Source organism: Patella vulgata, chromosome 8 (genome assembly GCF_932274485.2).
Source record: "Patella vulgata chromosome 8, xgPatVulg1.2, whole genome shotgun sequence".
Taxonomy (NCBI): Eukaryota; Metazoa; Mollusca; class Gastropoda; family Patellidae; genus Patella; species Patella vulgata.
The window spans coordinates 35,699,780-35,717,526 of record NC_065886.2 but is presented as its reverse complement, the minus strand read 5'-3'; the positions used below and the strand labels follow the sequence as shown (position 1 = coordinate 35,717,526).

At 37.1% G+C, this 17,747-nt stretch overlaps 1 long non-coding RNA gene across 1 annotated transcript; it reads right to left on the bottom strand.

The window, feature by feature from the left end:
• Window positions 1–1,673: 1,673 nt before the first annotated feature.
• LOC126830110 (uncharacterized) lies at window positions 1,674–4,447 on the bottom strand. The gene is made up of 3 exons (XR_007683715.2): window positions 4,329–4,447; window positions 3,662–3,803; window positions 1,674–1,759 (listed from the first exon to the last, which is right to left on the bottom strand). It is a non-coding gene; the product is annotated as an uncharacterized LOC126830110 (long non-coding RNA).
• Window positions 4,448–17,747: the final 13,300 nt, after the last annotated feature.

The window sequence follows — 17,747 nt, the reverse complement described above, 5'->3', positions numbered from 1 at the left end:
GCTAGTGCTCACTGGGTTCCATTCATTTTCGTCAATTTTTCATTTTAATTTATTAACCATAAAAGCATCTATTAGGTTTTTTTCAGTAATTTTAATTACATTTTTACTTTCAATATAGATACATCAAATTACGATGTTACAATTTACGAAATTCTTGTTTGCTTTGCAGAGGCTTTGTTTTGAAAGCTTATTTAGTACACTACAACCAGTTGTTAATGAATTTGTAACAAAACATTGTTTTGGTAGCTGCATCATATCTTAACCAAAAATTTGAAAATTTCCGTTCAGCCCTAAAAGATCTATGCTTTTCGAAATTTTTCTCTGCCGCGGATGTTGTTGTGTTCAACTGTAAGTACCAAGGTCAATTTGATAATATGCTATTGCTGGTCGTCTTGTGGATTCAACAATAACGTCAACGGGAGAAATGAATTAAGCGTGATCTGTTTCCCTTATGATATTCGTAGTTGTCTCCCTTACACATCTGATTGACTTGCAATAACCTCACAAATCAACAGGGCCGCCTTCGCCTCGTTCAAATGTTCAACCATGATTCAAATAGGTCTCGAATATGCGCACCCGAACTTGAAATGGTCAGACTCTAGTCAGGATCGCGACAAAACATATGTTGTGTTGGAATTGGTATTTGAAGATAGACCGTATACTACCAATGTTTCCCCAGGATCTGCGAGTTATTTAAATCTATATAATATATTTAAGTAGTTTCCATATTATATAGAGTGGATAATCATGTTTTGTCAATCAATTCGACCAAGGCTGATGTCAGACTGAAATTGTGGAAGTGACAGTATTGTAGTAAAAATATTTCATCCATTTGTGAATTTTTTGGGGAAAAACAGTAATACAACCAAACGATTTTGTTCATTAAATATATCAGTTTGATATACATTGTAAATATAAATTATGTAACTGTAAACAAACTCTAGATATTTGGTTGGTTTGTTTATTTTATTGTCTGGAGGTAACACGGTCACTAATTCAACTGTGAGTAGATTTCTTGAAATTCTCGTTATCATATTCTGCCTCTAGTACAGCTTTTTCACCATAGTCAGAAACTTTTGGCAAACGTTCCAGGAATTTGTCTCCAAAGAATGAGTGGTCATATCAAAGTTTTCGGTAAGCAAACTTGCGTTTTCGTCAAGTAAAAGCTTTTTTCATTGAGGAGAGCGGCGTCCATTTTGACGACTATGGTCGAACCAGCTTCCGTTCGGGTGTTGTGAACTATACTTTGTCGTATAGTCATGACCATACAAGCGCACCCGAAGGCATAATTTTATTCTAGTAAACATTGTTTTAAATTTGGGAGTGTGATCTCCACTATTTCAAATACCAAAACTACGTCATTACTTTATACTAAATTTGGCGTGAAATGGTTCAGAAATTTTGGAAATACAATCTCTATTTGTTGCTTGTTATATAACAGTACATGTATTTAAATCACCCTAAGCCCACTCTTTAAAGTTTAAAATATAAAATTTCAGTCACATTGGGTAATGACTTACAATTAGATGTCGATAGATATTCGAACGTAGTTTTCTACCAATCGTAATACAGAAAAGTGGCCTGGATTTGAAACTATAGAACATGAAAGAAACACACAGAGTTGTCGTAAAATTGTATTTGGGTGAGCACGGTACAGCCAGGAGGTTTTCTACTTATAGCTGAGTTGTCGATATTAAGTCGATTACATTTTGTTGTTAACATTCTGGTTGTGTAACGTCAGATAGCATTTCCAATGGAACTGAAAAATAAAGACATACATTATGTTGACATTGTGAAATACAGTCCAATTAATCAACTAATGTTATTTTATTCATAGATGTGTTAATTTCAATAACTGAAATAACAGACAATCGGGTGATGATGTTATAAAGTGTTAATTTCGATAGATGATGCGGCAAACAATTAGGTAATGAAATTATAATGCGTTGATGTGGTCATAAAATTAGATGATGATGTTATAATGTGTTGATTTTAATAACTGATGCGGTCATAAAATTAGGTGATGGTGTTATAATGTTTTGATTGTTTATAAAATAAAATTAGGTGAAAATGTAATAATATGTTAATTTTAATAAGTGATGCGTTCATAGTTTAACTTCCCACTTTTTTGCGCCGACTGAGCAACTGAAGACGGGCAACGGGCATACGTCACGCAGTGTGCTACGAGGGAAACTTTGCTAGGACACCGGTGCTACGGCCAACTCTTATTTCGAATTTCATCTGCCAAAGCATGTTTTACGTGCACGCCAATGTGTACACACACATCATCTCGGATTTTTGTCCCATCCGAACGACTAGACAGCTGTCCTTGTCAGACTCTCTGTCCTGCACCACTGGCGAGGGGAAAGGGGAAACAAAGCCGGAAAAGCCCAAGGAAACTTTCTCGGCCCACGCTGGGAATGAACCTGAGACCACCAGGCTAGCTAGCCCGCGTATTATTCACTGAGCCACCACGGCTTCAAACAAGCGGCGAAGAGTAAAAAAAACCAAAAAAAAAACCACGTTATACATGTTAGTTAACACTGACCAGATCAAACAATATCGTGTATTGTCCGTCGAATGCAACGACTCGAAGACCACGAACAATGGACAGCGGGATGACTGCATAAATGAAATGGGGTTTTGGCATCCCACTTGTCTGTACCATACAGTGCGCTATGAGGGCGATTTTGGTCTGACAACAATTGAATTCCAAAAGTCACGCCAACGTGTATACGGGACTTCTAGTTCCTGTCCCATTCGAACGACTAGACCCCTAGTAAATTTCCTGCCAATTCCGGAATCAAAAACAGGATCTCTTGGTTAGTCAGTCAGCGTCTTAGGCACCGTAGTAGTAGTAGTACCCTGGTGTTTTACGTCTGCTTCCACATAAGTGATATCGCAGACAAGAAATAGGAGAGCCGAAGCTGCTTCCTGTTTTTAGAATATTAGGCACCGAGTCACCAAACAGGATATTAACAATGGTTAACGTATTGTATAATAATAATACTATAGTTTGACATGGTTAAAGTGTATTATAAGAGTATTTAAAATACAGATGCGACGGCATCCTTTGATATTGGCGTACCGTATATTATGACATGGTTAAAGTGTATTATACGATTATATTTTGACATGGTTAATGTGTATTACGACATGGTTAATGTGTATTACGACATGGTTAATGTGTATTATAAGAGTATATTGTAAATTGTATTATATTATTAGAGTATATTTTGACATTTGAATGTGTGCTATAAGAGTATATGATAAAATAGTTGAAGTGTATTATAAGAGTATATTATGACATGGTTAAAGACTATTATAAGAGTATATTTTGACATGTGTATTACGGCATGATTAATGTGTATTTTAAGAGTATATTATGACATTGTTAATGTGTATTATAAGTGTATATTAAGACATTGTTAATGTGCATGATAAGAGTATATTATGACACTGTTAGTGTGTATTATAAGAGTTCATTGTGACATGGATCATGTGTATTATAAGAGTATATTATACCATTGTTAATGTGTATTATGAGAGTTCAGTATGACCTATATAACAAACTGGTGTGATTAATACACATATTTCAGTGATCACATTTCGTAATAAACTGACAGTATCTAATAATAAACTGATGAAATAATTTACTTACTTTCAGCTGGATCTCGATCTAGTTTAATATTACCATTAGCAACACAGCCACCACAATTGCCATCACCTCTACCTTCAAATCTTAACGATGACCTTTGTATTATATCACAATAGGCACGCCACCCAACACCTGCCCATTCAATCTATGATAATATATAATTTAATTCAACACCATAAACATGTGTTAGCGGCGTGTTTGTGGACGGTTGGGGGCTGTCACCAGCTATCAAGCGAGGAGTGTGGACGAGGTGCTGTAGAGGCAGAAATAATATAAAGAAAATGCCCCGCACACGACACCCACCACAACCCATATTTTGAACTATGATGATTAATAATGGCATTTACTATGAGATTTCAGACGACGACCATTAAATACAAACATAAAGTAATTAGCGACCATAAGACGTGTGTTCGAATACTTTGATTGACGCCATTCAGGTCAAATCAGAAACGCCTGTTGAAGAATAAGGGAAATATATTGCCTCAAACCTTAATTTTCTATAAGTATTAATAAAAGCCTTAAAGCAATCCATAGGGGTCGGGGATAAGGAATAAGTGGGGAAACAAAATCATGGCTCATCCAAATTCCTTGTCAAAGATCCAAAATGCTTCCAAGTAATGGTGGACCGACCATTAGATGGTACAGTATAAAAGTACTATAAACTAACCTGTGAATTGATCGCCAATCCAGTCTTCGTGAGATCAATCAATACGTATCCTCGTTTAGAACAACTTAAAAAGGACTGTATTCGGGAACACCCCCCGCCAAGGCCATAGGCTATCGACACTCCAAACTTCTGGATGGTGAATTTATTGTCATTAGGTATAACCTCACCAGTCTGCTTCACCATAGCATGAAATAACAAAACGGAAACAATATTTTACCATTCTGCTTCATATCTAAACTAACACAATAAAACAAAAACAATACTTCAAAAGTCTACTTCAACACATCATAAAATACGATAACAAAAACCAAGACTTCAACAGTCTGCTTCATCACATCATAATATAACAAAACAAAGAAAAACAATTCTTCACAAGTCTGCTTATCATATCATAAAATAGTATGATTTAAAATAACAATACAGAATCAGTCTGCTTCGTCACATCATAAAATAAAATAACAAAACGAAAAACAATACTTCAACAATCTGCTATATCACATCGTAAAATAGCATGATCTAAAATAACAATACAAAACCAGTCTGCTTCGTCACATCATAAAATATACTCTTCAAAAAAGGTAGGGGATATTGAAATGCAAATATCTATGCAGGTTGTGATATGATAAATAGCCATGGACACTTGACATGCTTTGAGAGTATGTTCACAGATGAAGAACTTATCACCCCAACAAAACCACTGAGCTGCACACGCTACACGCAATAGCGCCATACACGTGGGAGGGGTTCATTGTTAAATTTGACACTTCAAGGAAGGGTTGATGAAAACTGCCGCGTGCTGGTTTATCAATGCATGTTTGCTTTCCTATCGGTTGTTGCATAAGATTTACCTTTTAGCCTATCTTTGCTTTAGTGTGTTACGTTTAATTTGATCGGGAGATCTGTTCGTCGACGTCAACGTCAACCGACAACACTGCAAGAATTGGTCGTGGCAGAAGAGGAGTGGATCAGATTGCCCCAAATCGTGATTGGACGGTTAATTAGGAGCATGCCACGAGGAATCGCTGAATGTCTGAGGATTGGTGGAGCAATTACTCATTATTAAGACAAAAATCAAAAACGTCCATTTTCACTTTTGACAGAAGGATGTCCTGAATGGATTCTCATTACAAATTTAATACTTGCCTTTATATTAAATCTAATTTTATTAAATTGTGTCTTGCCCTTTTTTGCAGCATTAATGCCATGATCCACCGAACAATCCGCTGAAATATAAACTCCACCGGCATATTCAGCTACATTTAGATTTGATAGACTGATATATTCCTTGGGTTGTGACGATGATAAACCATGACAATACATCTTCACTCTCTTGTAACTATATATAGCAGGATATAACCAATATTCACCATCTACATACGATGAATCACACCTCTTTATATCTTCGCATGATGATATGACTATAATATAAAACATTATATTTATTCACCTGCTGATATAACTATAATATAAAAACATTATATATATTCACATGGTCATTATATATCTCCACATGATGATATAACTATAATATAAAACATTATATATACATGTTTCTTCACATGATGATATAACTATAATATAAAAACATTATATATATTCACATGGTCATTATATATCTCCACATGATGATATAACTATAATATAAAACATTATATATACATGTTTCTTCACATGATGATATAACTATAATATAAAACATATATATTCATGTGATCATCTAACTATAGTATAAAACATTATATATCATCACATGATCATACTATAATTTCAAACTCATCGTAAAGTACTTTAAAATGTTATTAAACCAGTATTGAAATCAGTTTGTGTTGGCATGAGATTTCAGCGTTTACTTTTTGGCCCGATTTTCTTGAAATTAAAACTCAGACAACATTACGATGTAGCGGATATATATTGGAACGGTTTTTTAAATCGGATAATAATTGTGACCTCTAGAGGGACCACAAGCTAAAAACGCGATTTTTCGTACAATCAGGGGCCATAATTCAGGAAGTTAAGATTCGGTATGTACGAAACTCGAAAGGAACCAAGATATTTGGGTTATAAACATGCATTTCAAGTTTCGTCAAAAACAGATGAAAATTATTGTGACCTCCAGAAGGTGCATTTCCCTGACACTATTTGCGAACGACGGGCGGCCATTTTGTCCGTCAGTTTCGGTCCGATTTTTACAAAATTCGAACTCAACCATTCTTAGGGTGTAACGGTGATATATTCAAACTTTCTTTTAAATCGGATAAAAATTGTGACCTCTATAGGGTCCACAATCTAAATACGCGATTTTTCGTACAATCAGGGGCCATAATTCAGGAACCTAGATCTGTGGGTTATAAACATACATTTCAAGTTTAAACCAAATCTGATAAAAATTGTGACCTCTACAGTGTTCACAAGCTAAAAAAGTGATTTTCGTACAATCAGGGGCTATAATTCATGTAGTAACAGTCCGATACATGCCAATATCGAAAGGAATCGAGATCTTGGGGTGTTAAACCTACATACAAAGTTTCATTAAAATCGGATAAAAATTGTGACCTGTAGCGTGTTCACAAACAGTTGTGGACGGACGAACAAGAGCGACGAGAATATACGTACACATGAAAATGTGGGCATATAAAAACTATAGTATGGTGATATAACTATATATACATAGTATAAAAGCCATTGTAAATTGCAGGTGGCTCAGTGAGTATGACATGACACTGCCTGAATACCTAAGCCATTGCGAGGTTGATACTGGTGCTTGTTGTTCGAGAAAGTTGCTTTTTTAACTTGGTTTCGCCATATCCGTCGCGCGGGGCGGACAGTCTGTCAAGGAAAATTATCTAGTTAATCGCGAGGTACGGAAAACCGATGTCCACCAGTGTACTCGTTGGCATTCGCGTAAAAGTTACCTTGGCAGTTGGAATTCCATGAACAGTGGGTGGAAACGCTAATAACCTTGTACTATCCTCGTCTCTATTAGCGCCGTTGATGCAGCCAAGTGGGACGTTAAACCCTATTTCTAAAAACATACTCCGCTACGTATATACAGTAACCTAGTGCAATGGTTTGGGTCTCATTTTCATCATTTAGGAGAAAATATAACATGGGGGAATTAAAGCCGAGAATAGAAACACCAGATTTTGACTTAACAGGACAGGACCAAGAATAGTCAAGACTTCAAGGGCGATCTGCAATCAGAAGACCATCAGAAGACCGTCTTACCTGAAATACGACATGATTCGATCACTAAATCACGTATTAAAATATCTTACTATTGCAGTTTAACTGAAGAGGTGTCCAGAGATTTGTTGATGGTTGACAATCTGTAAATGGAGCACTGTTTGTTGTATAGTAAGGACTTTTACATCTGTAGGTAGCTCTATAGACACCGGATACCAATTTTACTGACTCTAATCCAGATAGAGTAAGACTGGGTGGTGGACCACATAGAGGAGCTACAAAACCCAACACAAAGCGAATTAGCTACTGAATACACACACCAGACAAAAATTGACCGGTGAAAGGCGTCCCCGAAGGACTGCTCTTACCGCGCCTGCATTTATTATAACATCGTTAAAATAGCAGTAGTGTTATTACTGTATAAAACCAACCACTCCCGGTATTTGGATTACGTTTAAGTGGGCTATTTTATGAGTTTCTATTTAATCTAGTAAACCTCGATGTTCTCCACTACTACATTTGGAAAAAATGTTTCAATCCTTAAATGATTTAGCTCCAAAATCAACATATCTTTACAGTAGTGTAGGTTATCGACAGACAAGACAGATAAACAACGGGTATTATTCATAAATATTGTAAATAGCGATACAAAAACTAATTTACAACAATGTTTTGATTTACCTGGTGGTGATAAAATATGGTCATGCCAACGTTTAACATAATGGTGATAAAATATGGTTACGTCATTTTTTGTTTACCAAAAGACTGTACTATTTTTGTAACTAAAAAGAACTTACCATTACTCATCCAATATTGAAATCCATTTTCGTAAACCAGATTCTGTGTAGAGTATACTTTGTCTGGTACAGTTATACACGCCATGGTATTGGGATGATAGAAATATGAATGATGTCCTCTATAATCTGTCATAAAGGCACATTCTAATTTACAACTGGTATACAACACAGAACTTTGATCAGGTATAACATAGTTAGATATAAATAAAATAAAGTTAAATTCGATAAACTCCATCTTCAGTTTGCTAGCTAGAATATGACTTTGACTGAAATTAAAAGAAATAAGATTGTACCAAATCCAGAGGAAGTTAAAGACATAATAGACAGCCTAGATATTACAAAAGCCTCAGGACCCGACGAAATAAACGCGAGAATTCTAAAATACATCTCAAAAGAAATCGGTCATCCACTTTGCCAACTTTTTAAACTATCATTAGATCTACACATTGTACCAAACATTTGGAAATTTGCAAACGTGGTCGCTATATTCAAAAAAGGCTCTCCAAACGATTGTAGTAATTATAGACCAATCTCCCTCTTAAGTATAATAGTCAAAATTTTTGAAAAAATCATCCACAAACATGTCTTTAACTTCCTTAGAGATAACTCAATACTAACACCTGTCCAGAGTGGCTTTCTTCCAGGTGATTCTACCATATTTCAACTAATCGACCTAACACACTTCTTCTGTCGAGCCATTGACCAACATCAATATACTAGAATAGTCTTCTGTGACATCAGCAAGGCCTTTGACAGGGTTTGGCATGCCGGACTCTGTCACAAGCTGGACGCTGCGGGGTTCGAGGAGATCTACTGCTCTGGTTCGTAGATTATTTAAAAAATAGACAACAATGTGTAACCATCAGTGGTACCTCCTCGGACCCCAGAAGCATCCCTGCTGGTGTTCCACAGGGATCTGTACTAGGCCCTCTTTTATTCTTAATATACATAAATGATATTGTGAACAATATAAATTCAAACATTAGATTATTTGCTGACGATACCTCTTTATACTTAAAAATTGAAGACCCAGAGGCAAGTGCTGCTACCATTAACGATGACTTAAATCGAATCAGAAATTGGGCTGAGACATGGCTGGTAACTTTTAACCCCCTAAAAACAGAGACACTGACTATTACTACTAAACCCCACATAGTTAACCCACCATTATTTATGAACCAGGTACAAATCAAAGAAGTAAGTGAACATAAACATCTAGGTCTAATCTTTCAAACTAACTGTAAATGGAATAATCATATAGATAGCATTGTAAGCAAAGTATCCAAACTAGTAAATTGCCTTCGTTCTCTTAAATATCGATTAAATAGAAAATCTTTAAACATAATATACTCTTCTTTTATCCTTCCACACTTTGATTATGCCGACATTATCTGGGATGGGTGCAGTGATTATTTAGCTAACAAACTAGAATCCCTACAATTAGATGCACTGCGCACTATCTGTGGGGCGGTAAGAGGTACTAGCCATGCCTTACTCTATAAAGAGACTGGGTTTGTTCCACTCTCGGAAAGACGTCGACGTCATAAATTAAAATTAATGTACAAAATTACTAACAACCTCGTTCCATCATATCTCTCTGACCTATTAGAACTGTCCTCTACCCCTATCAATTATACCCTTAGAAACAAAGATAAACTAAAGGAAACCAGATGCAGAACCGAAATTTTCTCAGAGTCCTTCATCCCTTCCAGTATACGAGAATGGAACAAACTTAACGTTGAAATTAGAAACTCTCGATCCCTTGCTATCTTTGGAAATTCACTAAATAAATAAGACACCATCGTGCCATCATATTACTATACTGGGATACGAAAATTACAAATAATCCACTGTAAACTAAGATTATGCTGCTCGAACCTACAAGGCCATAAATTCCTCAGACACGTCGATGATAGCCCAGCTTGCCTCTGTGGTCACAAATTCGAAGATACCGAACACTATTTACTCGTATGCCACTTATATTCAGATGCAAGAAAACGGACAATCCATAACCTTCAACATAATCATAAAACAATCAGTTGTCTGTTGTATGGGTCAACAAAACTTAGTCCAGAGATAAACACACTTATTTTCCAAGAAGTCCAACAATTTATTTCCTTATCAAAAAGATTTAAATCTCCATAAACAACTCTTAAGTCATTCCAAGCCCTGCACTCTGTATAATCATCTAAGTCTCTATATTATCCATGATGTATCATATACTATTCAAAAAAAGTAGGGGATATTTGATTTTTAAGTGTTATTAAAGTCACCTAATGAAACTGACGAAGAAACAAATGACAAAATGAAATGAAGTTCACATTCATCGATTTATTCCAAATGATCGTTAGACTAAGTAAGGTACAGACTGACCATTATAAGGGTAAAATGATACCCGGGGTCAAACAGCAAAGTTACCACAGCATCACAACCAAGTCAGTAACGGGTAAATCTCCCTCTGTTTGCCAAACAAGCATTGATCCGACGTGGCATACTCCTAATGAGACGTCTAAGGTCATTTTGGTCCAGATTGTCCCATTCCTGTTGCAACGCAGCAGCAAGTTCTTGGACATTGGCAGGACGTTGTTGACGTTGACGTAACCTCTGTCCAAGCATGTCCCAGACATGCTCGATGGGGGAGAGGTCGGGACTCAGTGCTGGCCAAGGTAATGTGGTGATGTTCTGTTGTTGGAGGTAACCTGTAACGATCCTGGCCCTGTGACATCTTGCGTTGTCATCCTGGAAGATGAAACGGCGGCCATGACGTCGTGCGAACGGCACAACATGGACTGCCAAGATATTGTCCCGGTAGTACTGGCCTGTAACACGCCCTGCAACAACATGTAAAGCCGTTCTTCCAGCAACAGTGATGCCTCCCCACACCATAACAGAACCACCCCCAAATCGATCATGTCTGATGACGTTAACGTCTTGGAAGCGCTCGTTTCGACGACGCCACATCCTCCTACGTCTGTCCAAAAAATCAACAGTGAACCTTGACTCATCTGAAAACATCACATTGCTCCAGCGTCGATTATCCCAGTGTTGACGATCCCTACACCAACGACGTCTTGCCTGAATGTGATGATCTCTCAAACAAGGGATCACGCGAGGACGTCGGGCGCGAAGTTGACCCCTATGCAGTCGATTCCGAATCGTCTGGCCACTCACTCTCACACCAGTGTCTGTTTGAAGACGAGCGCTGATCTGATTTGCTGTGATGACACGATTTCTCAAGGCCAAGGTACGGATAAATCGATCCTGGGCTTGAGTTGTCGCCCTTGGTCGACCTGAGCGTGGTCTGTCCTGTACAGATTGTGTATCACGGTATCTGGACCATAGCCTGCTTATGACAGACTGAGAAACATTCATCGTCCGCGCCACAACCGCCTGTGTTGTGCCGATCTGTAGCATGCCAAGGGCACGTAACCTTTCATTTTGGGTAAGCCGACGCATATCAAAATTTGTTTTCTGGTCACTAAAACAATTAAACTGATGTTTCCACCCTGGAATTCAATGCCACAATGACTGTAACATTCAAAGTCAGAGTCGTGCAAATCTTGGGTTGGACCCCCATGATGATCCCAAGCATCACCTGCATTCCATGCGGTAGCTATTGGTGCGTTTGGGCGTCACATGTAACTGGAAATGTTTCTTCTGTTAGGTTCTATAGTGACTTTTTTCGTAGTCATTTGAGTATTTTAGTATTATGCCCCCAAAATCAAATATCCCCTACTTTTTTTGAATAGTATATATATGCTCTATAATTATGTAATTATGTAGGTATGTATGTATGTATGTATGTAAATATTTATAATGTGTACATGTACCTAAATCAGAGGTTACACATAGGCATAGCCTGTTCCCCAATCCAAATTCAGATTTAATGAATAAAAATATTGTTTAAAAAAAAAAAATATGTAGACAGATTGCTAACTGCGAGATCTAAAATTTGAAAAAATATACTGCATATTTTTACACACAGAACCCCTTAGTCTTCAACGCCCGGAGGGTCTCGGCCGGTTGTCCACATTTGATGAAATTTTAATGGATAAACAACCGTATACAAAAAACCCTCGGTTAATCATGGGCAATGTAACTGTTTAGATAAAGCCAATAAAGAGTTGCGCTCCTTTCAGAAATAATTCCCATAGATTATGCATTATTATAAACAATAATATTCTGTGACGAGGATGTAGGATTATTAAAAACCAGACATGACCCTTACAATAAGGGTTAATGGTAATTCTAAAATTAATTCCATGGGTGTCGCTATTTACAAAATATGTGTGAGAATGATAGAGACTACAGAAAAGTAGGACGTTAAACCCTTTTTCAGTTCATTTTATTTCCCATGATAACAACTGATGAGAATCGAGATTGAAAGATCACCAACATTCTTCTCAGTCCAAGTTGAATTCTAACCCGTTTCCTTCAGTTTGGTTTTTTACAAAGATGTCCTATTGAATATAAGCCTACAATGTTCATGATGGATTCATTTTCGTTAATTAAGCTATTAGCGTTAATTAATATTAGTAAATAAATATATTAGCATTTTTTTCTTTCGTTATGTTCAAATTTTGATTTTATTTTCTCTAAATAAAATAGAATTTAAACCCTATACGGTTCACATGATTTATCAAGTAGCGATCAGAATTAAAATTTTACGTACCACTTGCAATTTAATTTGCACCATTTTCCTCTGTTGATATCAGAATTTTAGCATCATTTGTGTCCATCAATGATGACTATTGGGTATGATCATCGACGGAAGAAGTCCAATCCGTGCTTTGGTCGCTGTGGTTTTAATTGATGTCTTAATCACCGATAGAAACATTAATGAATAATTCAACATAAGGTATTATATTGTTTATATTATAAGCTATCAAAATGTATGTAAAGGATCATTAAAAATTCATCACCCTAAATGTATCAATTGTTTTTGTTGTCTTTATATGTAGATGTTTATGCAGTTAAACATAGTAGTATGTCATTGTTTTCATTTCAATGGTTCGTCACGAAGGTGATCTGCCACAATGGCACTGTCTTGCCTGGAATCGTCTACATTGTTCGATATGTTATAATTAGTTCTGATAATTAATTCCGACAATATCCACAGCGTGACGATGGCTGTCTTATCTAGAATGGGTAATCAATTTTTCAAAAGCAGCTTTTCAGTTTGCTAAACAAACCAAAATTAAATGCGTAATGGATTTCAAAGTCTGGTCAATATTGTGGATGTGAGGCGGGGTATGTTAACTTGAATCAAGGAGCTGTCGTGGCTGGCTCGCTAACCCGGAGATCTCGCTTTCGACCTCGATGTTAGCCGTGAAAGTTCATCGGAAAGTAGGGCTTGGCAAGGGAAAGCGTCTAGTCGTTTGAATGATACGACAAACCGAGGTTTCGTGTACACATTGGCGTGAACGTAAAAGGAAACTTGCCACTTAGAATTCGAAACAAGAGTAACCGATGCGCCGCTGTCTAGGCAAAATTACCCCCATAGCACACTGTATGACGTATGCGTTAGACTAATTGGGGTAGAAAAGTAGGATGTTAAACCCCATTTCATTGCCTGATACACACCCTTCTACTCCTTTCGGTTGTCTCTTGATTTGATTGTACGTCCTTATTTCACGGGCGATCGTATATGTAAAGTAACAATGTACTATTGGCACGTATCAACGCTAGATAATGTATAGCGAGCAGAATAGCTCGACGAAATTTCAATTCCACATTTCTTTGTATTTGAACGGAATTGAACCATGAGGGTTGATATTATTGCTAGTGATTCATCTTTTAAAATACTGTAGGTTGCAAGTGATTCCTATTGTTTAACCTTTGTGCGGACACGTCGCGCGAAAAGCCTTGTCGGCACCAAGGGGTAAACGGGTCTTGAGATGCATACGATCAAACTAGAGCTCATAAAAAGACTAAATAATAATCAGTCAAAGTAAAAGAAAATATTTGAGGTATTAACAATGAAGATATGAATTATAAGGTATTTTTGAAACCATAAAAATCTGCAAATAACGTAATCATCATTTCCATGTAGAATCGTCTTTTGACGGGGTTGTTAGAGTACGCAGATTTATTTTCAGATCTAGATTACTAGAATGATCAGCACCAGTAAGAAAGATTTCAAATACAAAGCTAGCACCGAGCGCAGAAAAGATTAGGCACTTGTATACCAGCAAAATGTTTAACGGAGAAGGAGGGGTGTCCACAAGACCCATTGTTTCCGAAAATGTAATACTCTTAGTTTCTTGTCAAATGGTGAATGTTGTCACTGCCTCACTTCCGTTCTATTTGCAGCATTATAATACTTGACGTTAAGTAGCTGACAATGTATAAAATTCCCCACAAATGGCGCATCAGAATTTTAACCAATTCGTAGGAATTTATCTGGTAAAGTGCATATACTATTACGTGTTCTTATATTATCCTGTGGGATAGGTGATTCCATAAAAAAAATTTTGAACCAGCATCTGGTAGCATAATTATATTTGTTACGACGCCACAATTGCAATATTGCCGCGATGGCGTCATCTCTCGGTTCATATTGTTTTATTTTACATAGAGATAAAGACGAAACTATATAGAGGCATATATATAGAGAGAGAGGTGGTGCTGAACGTCCAATCGCCACAAAGTAGGTTTCGGGACTAGCATTATGGTACCTTTTTTTCATTATCTCGCTTGTGCATAGGGATCTTTAGCAGTAGGAGGAATCCGAAGGACCCGGCCAAAACCCACGAGTTCCCCGTGTCACGTAAAGCTTAGGAAGGAAACCACGCTACTTGTTACACCAATCGGCTACTCCCCCACCCCGACTTACAAATCACATAAGGTACTGGTTTTATCTTTCATTTATATATATTTATTAAATAAAAGTTAACGTTTGGTCCACAAAGTCACGCCATCAATAGTATAAACGCTGTCTTCTACAGCTTGGATATGTATCATACAGTCACTTCCGCTTAATGTAAAGTATTTACAATCACTGTGTCTTATGCAATATTTGGCACATCGAATATTTCTCTTTGTTCCATAGGTTAAAGTCATATTTGACAGAATACTGGTGTCTCTTGATAGCAAATAGAATGGTCCTTCAATTAACATACCGCCTGTCATTGTACTTGAATCTTAAAAAAAAACAGACGGGGTGGAATTTAGCGACTTATTGTCAAATACAGTATAAAAACGATATACAATAACAATATTAATAGTTTTATTCATTTCACATATGGGAGCCACGGTAAATCAGTGAGTAAGACGTTAGTTCGCCTTTCCTGAAGATCCCGTGTTTGATCCCTGCGTCGGCCGAGAAAGTTTCGGCGCCCCCCCCCCTCCTTGTCGTCGGTGGTGCAGGACCGAGGGCGTATAGTCGTTTTAATTAAGTAAACATTATGGTTTATATTTATATCATTGTCTTTATTTATATCATGATCGATATTAAATATAACATTATCTATATATATAGCATTATAATAAGTCGATTAAATATAAAAATGGCGTCGATCAAGCGAACGTGCAAAGCATTGCCGCCATTTTAGTCCTACACTTTGGAACCACAGCCGCTCAAATTCGTGAACAAACCCCTGCAATTTGTGGGGGTTATTCCCCTTGTTGTGGGGTATCCCCCTTGTTCAAACAATGCATACTTACGATCATCTACTGGGCCACATATAAAATACATCTGGGTACCACACGTTCTTGAGTTCCATCTTAAGTTAGTTTTCTGAATACATACACAGTGTTGGAATCCCCAGCCATCAGGTTCACCTATTTCCCAATTGTTATAGGATATTTCTTGGTTATCCAGCCAGGTGAAATTGTTCTTGCCATCGTATTTATCAAGTCCGATCCAAATATGTTGTGTGCTGAAAGTAAGAAAGAGAGAGAGAGAGAAATGGGGTTTAACGTCCACTCGACACAAACTAGGTCATTTCGGGACTAACATATGGTTTAATTTTATTTCATTAATTCGCTTGCGCGTAGGGGTCTTTAGCAGTGGGAGGAAACCGAAGGACCCGGGGAAAACCAACGATGTTGAACAGGCGCCCCTACTCCTTGTCACGTACAACCGGTTATCTAAAACCACGCCAGTTGACTCACGAGGTTGGACAGGCGACCCTACTTCTTGTCACGTACAACCGGGGAATCGAAACCACGCCATCCACTCAATGACATACTTTATTATACAGCGCGCACACGCTAACCATTTAGCCATCCACCCCCCACCCCCACCCCCGTCCCCGTGCTGAAAGTAAGGAATGTGCGTATGACATTAATCACAGGCTTTAGATTCACACATAGTTGCTCAGTATTTTGAAAAAGTATGTATTATTTGTTAACTAGAGTAATTTAGAGACTAGGTCATTTCGGAAGATTCAATTGTTGTTTTCAATAATTCGCTGGCGGGTAGGGGTTGTTAGCACTTGGAGGAATCCAGGGGATTCGGAGAGAACCAACAAGGCTTGATATGTGATCCTACTCCTTGTTATGTGTGACTCATAGACCATTCGACAACCCCCCCCCCCCCAACCCTCCCCCTCCCAGATTAGTGGGGCTGTTTAGTTTAATCCTAAATATATTTGTCCTTCACAAGTTGTATACTATTACTAAGTTAACTTCACACCAAATGGAACTCATAGGTCCCAGGAAACCATTACTAGTTTTACTTTATTCGTCACACATTTTCTACATACATGTACACGATTTTAAATGCTGATTTCCCCGAACTTAAAGAGAAAAATATACATTAGCGATACAAATATTAAACTTTTGTTCAAACTGGATGGGAAATGTATTCATGAGAGAGACTATTGAACCAAGGACAAAACGGTTCCTGTAAATTTTTCAATTTAATCAATAACATGGCCAATCATGCGGGACACTGTATCAGGCAAATTTCACTCAAAAATTTCAAAAGCATATTTATGTCAACGGAAATGTTTTATACTTTTTATCACGAAGATGCAAATTCATTTTCATCCAATTTGCGGCATTGTTCGAGGTGGAAGTTGACAAAGTGTATCTGTTTAAATGTTTGGCGACGCACTTAATGGACTTTGGCAGTAGATCTGATTGCATTATTATCACGACCTTCTTTTAAAATAACAACGATGTAATTACTGAGCTTTAAACATTACAGATTAAAGTTTGGGTGTTAATATCCTTCCTCTTACCAAGAAGTTATCATAGAGTGTTCTTGTATAATCTATTTAATTGGAACGGATAATTAATTATTATAGAAAATTATCAAGGGTTTGATGATGCCTTAAACCTTAAACTAAAATATATTAAGTCTGGAGAGTTTTCATTGGTTAAGAATTGTAATCCTAGTATACATGTTAACTCTAATCCAACAAAAAGGCTCGTCCTTAAAAAGTTGAAGTTTTCGTGAATAAAACATTACATTTATGGTTGAGATTTCTTA